This window comes from Octopus bimaculoides, chromosome 18, assembly GCF_046866305.1.
Source record: "Octopus bimaculoides isolate indiv1 chromosome 18, ASM4686630v1, whole genome shotgun sequence".
NCBI classification, from domain to species: Eukaryota; Metazoa; Mollusca; class Cephalopoda; order Octopoda; family Octopodidae; genus Octopus; species Octopus bimaculoides.
Window position 1 is genome coordinate 50,323,346 of NC_142945.1, and position 6,535 is coordinate 50,329,880.

At 33.5% G+C, this 6,535-nt stretch overlaps 1 long non-coding RNA gene across 1 annotated transcript; it reads left to right on the forward strand.

Moving 5' to 3' along the window:
* Positions 1 to 1,527: 1,527 nt before the first annotated feature.
* LOC149132084 (uncharacterized) lies at positions 1,528 to 5,183 on the forward strand. The gene is made up of 4 exons (XR_016244882.1): positions 1,528 to 1,651; positions 2,946 to 3,048; positions 3,954 to 4,042; positions 4,850 to 5,183. It is a non-coding gene; the product is annotated as an uncharacterized LOC149132084 (long non-coding RNA).
* Positions 5,184 to 6,535: the final 1,352 nt, after the last annotated feature.

Genomic DNA, 6,535 nt, shown 5'->3' on the forward strand with positions numbered 1-6,535 from the left:
ATATTTACACATACACCTGTCAGGAATTTGGTACGTTAGGAGATTCCATGCAAGTTGTAAGTACTGCCGCGGCTGAGGTAAAACAGGTTAATCCGTGTAAAACGGTAACTTAACGAGGTTAAAAACGTCACAGCAAGGAAATACTTTGTTTCTCTCATAATAAAATCTCCGTAAGAAATGATAAATACGAACCATGTGCAGTTTTGTTTCTTGTTTCCAGTAATGAATACTATCTTTCTAGTAACTATGACTATTTTAATGGAGGTGAGTAAGAGAATAAACCAACGATTAATAATAGGCAATGATTATGATCATGACATCGGAAACTTACGACCACCGGGCTCAATGGACTAATTAAATTTAGAGTCCTGTAGAAAGGAAGATTAATCGACGTACTCAAAATAAGATTGTCCATGTTACGTGCTAAAGGTAAGAGGATTACGTAGTGCATGTATGTCAAGGATTTTTAGATCCACATCGATGGATAGACTGAAGGCGGATGGATAGACTGAGCTGATGAGAAGATTTATGGAGATTCTGCCCTCAGATTTTTATCAAAATACATTTATTTTTTTTCTGATATTATTATCAGTGCCAATATGTTTGAGGTACGTTCAAACCGGTGAACAAGGTATTTATTGAATTTTGTCACGGAAGACATATCCCGTTTGTTGACAAATGACGGGTATACACCTATATTCACCGGTTCATACGTGCCTCAAGGATATTCGGTCTTATAATGACAATACAATTTTACCCATCACTGCTTAGCGCTCACCGTCTGTAATCTAATTTTCTATGCATTACAATTCTTTTATTAAATTACTAAGTATACCCACAAATATCTCTCCCGTTCTGTAGATATGTAAAGTGTTTGACCTGTTCATAGGTAGCTGAACAAGAATCTATGTTGTGTGTATACTCATATTTGGTTTCGACAAGCACGAATATATCAACAGTTTTAATTATTCACTTTTAAAGATATGTTCAGGTTTAATATTGGTAATTATGAAAACGAAACTCTTCATCCTTGGCCGTCTTGTATATTTACTTTTAATACATTTCAGCAGATTCAAACCTGAATATGCTAATCACTGTTGTTTGTTACAGGAAAACAGCTTCTCGTTTACGAAAAATATGTATTCATAACATATTAGACTAATTAGTACAAGGGATTCTGTGACATAATTAAAACAATAGCAAGCACGCAGATAGAAGGCTTGCTTTTTGCTAGTTCGAGGGTATGTTGCACTTACAGGCATAAGAGCATATATTCTCTTAATGTGACTAGTGTTCAAACACCTGTGAGTCATAGACAAGCGAGATGCTATTCAAGAGCGATATACATCGATGTTCCGTCAGTTTTGTAACTTGATTTTACTCGCATATTTGATATAGTTAAAACTTATCAAATAAAACAAGATTTAACCTTTCAAAATGTAAAGTAAACCATTAAAAGAAAGATGAATACATGTTACCATATATAATTAAATATAGCAAATATGTATGTTCGCTTATTTAAGGCCAGCACCTGTTACACTATATTACTTAAGACGAAGTTAGTTGAAGGTAAATTTATTTTACTACTTGAACGATTTGTTACGGATAACCAAGATGAAATATTCCATGTTGATTTCATTTCTCATTTTCGGTAAGTTGTGATTAGTGCATACATATCTCCCACCTGTAAAGCTAACTGGAAATCTTTGTTTATTGTTCTCATTTATTCTGATTCTAGTTAAGACTGCATTTGAGCATGTAAGTGTATACATACACAAGCATAAATTTACACATATCTATTTACGTGAGAGCTTCTTTGTGTGTCAATGAACAGAAAGGTCACAGGACTGATGCTTAAAATTTGATTCATAAAAAGTCATTATTGCTTTTAATCTCCATGCACAGTACCTGTTTTCTGTTATGACACGACATCGAGTAATATACCTTCTTAACGCGCGCGAAAATAAATGTATGCGTGTGTGTGTGTGTGTGTGTGTGTGTGTGTGTGTGTGTGTGAGCGTGTCCGTGCCAATGCGTATGTATGTGTTGCTTTATTTGCCTTCTACCTCTTGTCAGTCGATGTTAGTTTATATCCCATACGTGAGGAGACCTCCTTCGGTCATGAATGACCATGGGATTACACCCTAGAAAGTTACCCTCGGAGGCACAAATCTGAGCAAGGTTGTTTTGTGGAAGGTCAGTAGTCACCCATCCATACCAACCTCTCCTCTCCACACCACTGATGTTATCCAAGGGAAAGGCAAAGGGGCCGATACAGTTTGTCACCTGTGACGTCGCAACTCATTTCTACTGCTGAGTTAACTGGAACAACATGAAATAAAGCGTCTCGCTCAAGAACACAACACGTAGCCCGGTCCGGGAATCGAACTCACAAACTCATGATCGTAAGCTCGACACTCTAGCCACGAGCCATGCGTAAGCGTTTAAATTATATAAATATGAAACACTGACTCACTCTTATATAAATATAAATACTAAATCTATCTAAACATGCAAAAGCTATCGTCCAAAAAATAAAGTGTACCGAAGCAAAAATCGTACTGTAAAAGCGCAATAACCCCACCCCCCACAAAAAAGGCAAACTAACATCCTAGTACGTAATTTCTCTCGGCAATCAGCATACTTTCGCGATCTGCTCTATTTTACTACTAAAATATGCATGAATATTAAGCGATATTTGTTATAAGAATTAATGTCTCTACTCAAGATTAATACAATCGAGGATGGGGCATATAAAATATGCATATTTAAAAATCTCCATAATTTTTACATATAAACAAATCAATTCAGGAATATAGTACATGTACAGTATTAACTTAGGACAGTATCACCTGCCTCAACATATTTTTCTGTAATATTTATTTATTCGAAGATCTGATCATGTTATTTTACTTATATAAAATATCTTTTATTTTAATTTATAGAATTTGTACTGGCATCAGACCATTGTACAGAAACAGCCAAAGAATCTTGCCACGATGCAATGAAAGCATATCCACATATAAAATCAAATTTTGACTTCTGCAAGTACGTTTGCTTTCATATTTCTATTAATATTGTCAATGTTATATTTTCTTCTTTATTATCAGTATATTTTTTTTATAAACTTACAAAAATAGAAATATTCTCGTTGAATATAACGGAAAAAACCAACAGAAGAACCGGGGATCATGTAATGTAGTTGTTAAGTTTAACTTATAAATGTAATGGGTAATAAAATGTAGATTTAAAATGTTAATATGCTCAGATAGATTACATAATTTGGTGTTATACATATTCTTTCATAAGACCATTATTTTCTACTGTAATGTATATATTGATGTCAACATAAAAAATGACATTGAAATGGTTTAACATTACAATTGAGGCAACGTTGAAAATTTCATGGCCTGCCACAATATATTCTTTTATTCTTTTACTTGTTTCAGTCATTTGACTACAGCCATGCTGGAGCACCGAATTACGTCCAGCAAGTCGACCCCAGGACTTATTCTTTGTAGTCCTAGTACTTATTCTATCGGTCTCTTTCCCGAACCACTAAGTTACGGGGACGTAAACACACCAGCATCAGTTCTCAAGCAATGTTGGAGAGACAAGCACAGATACACAAACATATACACACACATACGTATATATATATATATATATATATATATATATATATATATATATATATATATATATATATATACGACGTGATTCTTTCAGTTTCCGTCTACCAAATCCACTCACAAGTCTTTGGTCGGCCCGAGGCTAGAGAAGGAAACACTTGCGCAAGATGTCACGCAGTGGGACTGAATCCTGAACCATTTGGTTGGTAAGCAAGCTACTTACCACACAACCACTTCTGCACCTATAAATAATCTAAGATAATGAAACATATCTTAACTATTTCTTTAAAATGATATTACCCATTTTATTTTTACTTTCAGACGCATAAAAATGTTTGAAGTATGTCTTGAAGAAACCCACAGCAACTGCAATTTCTATTTCTCAATCATCTATCACCATCAGTGCAGTGGTAAGATATATTTTTATTGTTCGTCTTCTTGTCTTAAACTCATCTGCGTTTGCCTTAAATACATTTGTTGTGGTATTCAGTCTCGTCACTCTTACTTATGATTTGAACCGAAACTAATATCTGACGAAAATATGTAGATATAATGCACCACACAGAATAAAAATCATAAAATCAAAATTTATGATGAATGGACGCAGACATGTCCTAGAGCATGTAGGTATAGATCGTTGCAAAAGGTTATAAAGTAAAAATACACAAGTTACTGATGACAGTTATATATGAATTATAATGACTTTACATTGCATAGTCTTGGGTTAATGTAATATTTACAATTTTGTTATTATTAACTTCCGATTTGTGCCGGTAGCGGTACCATTCATTCACTGTTCACTACTTCATTAAAAAAAAAATTATTAACGTAATATATATATAATTGCAGTTTTCATATGTTTCTAACTGGTGCAATTATGCTATTTTATTGTATTTTCTTACTATTAAATGTGGAAATGCATATAGGGAACATGCAAGAATTTCGTATATTCATAAAGATACTACCAGCACATACACTTGTTCAGATCCAGGGATAGAGAGAATTATACTTCCTCATCTCGCTTTCTCTGGTGACTCCGTGACACCTGAGACGAAAGATCCAACATCAAGTGTGTGTATGTGTGTGTGTGTGTGTGTGTGTGTGTGTGTGTGTGTGTGTGTGTGTGATTTATAATGCGAGAACAAGAATCTAACATACATTTATATTTTCTCTTAGTTTTACAATAATTTTACACTATAATATTTCTTTCTCTGCAGGAATTCACTGGAATGAAGATAACAATCTCCAAGAATACGACTGACGTAATCACAGTACCTTCAGTATATGATTATGGATTCAATGAATACCATTTGACTAATATAGCTAACATGTCACATCGCTTTTCGATTAATACTGCCTATAATATTACAATAAAGCAGAAATATATCACTTTAATATTCCTTGCACTGGCGATTAGATCTTCTCCTTCGTAAGACAGATCACATATAAAGTTAAAACGAATCCTAATTTATATTGCAATATCGTGGCAAATTTTAAAGCAAATTTGTTAAGACTTTTCGTTGGCAATAAAATACGATTGCTATACTAAAACATTCATATAATTATTATTACATTTTAAGTCTTCATGCATTACGCACTTCACTGCAAAACACACACACACACAAACATGTATATATATATATATATATATATATATATATATATATATATATATATATATATATATATATATATATATATATATATATATATATAGATAGATAGATAGATACATAGATATATATACATATATATACATATCATTTTTAATTTAACAGACAATATGCCATTACCACAAAGTTTATAATTATCTACATTAGAAATACATCTTATATTTTAACTGATATTATCACATATATGTCTAAACACAAACACACACACATATAATGCATATATATATGTGTGTGCGTGTGTGCGTGCGTGCGTGGGGTTGTATGTGCATAACTATTTATCTATATATAAATATATATATGTGTGTATGTGTATGTATATAAGTGTGTGTGTGTGTATGTGTGTGTGTTTGTGTGTGTTTGTGTGTGTGTGTGTGTGTGTGTGTGTGTGAGTGGGTGTGAAATTTACAGAAACGCAAAATGTGTAGACAAGTGTATAAACCGCAAGCAAGTGCATTTGTTTCATGGTCGGGAAGGTGAGAAAGTCTTCTCCGTTTCGAGCTACGTTTTTCAGCAGAAAGGAACACGATAAAATAAACAGAGAGAGAGTTATTGGTTAATCAAATACATGCTCATATTCATATATATATATATTCTTCTACTTCCTCCCTTTGTTTCTCCCTTTACAACTCTCTCTCTTCCCCTTACACCGGCATGGTCACATGCTTCCGGTCAATAATCCTTTTCTTCCTTGGCTATCGTCGAGCAAACACGCGAACCTTCGTCCCTTTCAAGTTCGTGCCTCACAGCGTTCATACACACATAACTTTTCTCGTCTGGCCGTAAAGCCTTTTCTGTTTGTTTTCCTGTCTTGTTTTTTGTCCGCCACTACATTGCTCCATGGCTAGATTTAATTTGAATATACAAATTTAATCTGCGGTCCATGGGATGAGCCGTTTTAACGATGCGTCCTGCCCAAGCTCGTCGAAACGCCGGTGTTAAAATGTGGGTAGCTGATGAAGTAGAATGTTCTCTATGTGGCTTGCGTGTTTCCTCGTCTACGTTTTGCTTGCAATGTCCTGTACCCAGATATGCACCTATACATACAGGTGGATGTCGGTATGCACATACCTGTACGTATATATGCATATACTCATTTACTATTTGTATGTATATATATATATATATATATATATATATATATATATATATATATATATATATATATATATATATATATATATATATATATATATATATATATATATATACATATATATATGTATATATATA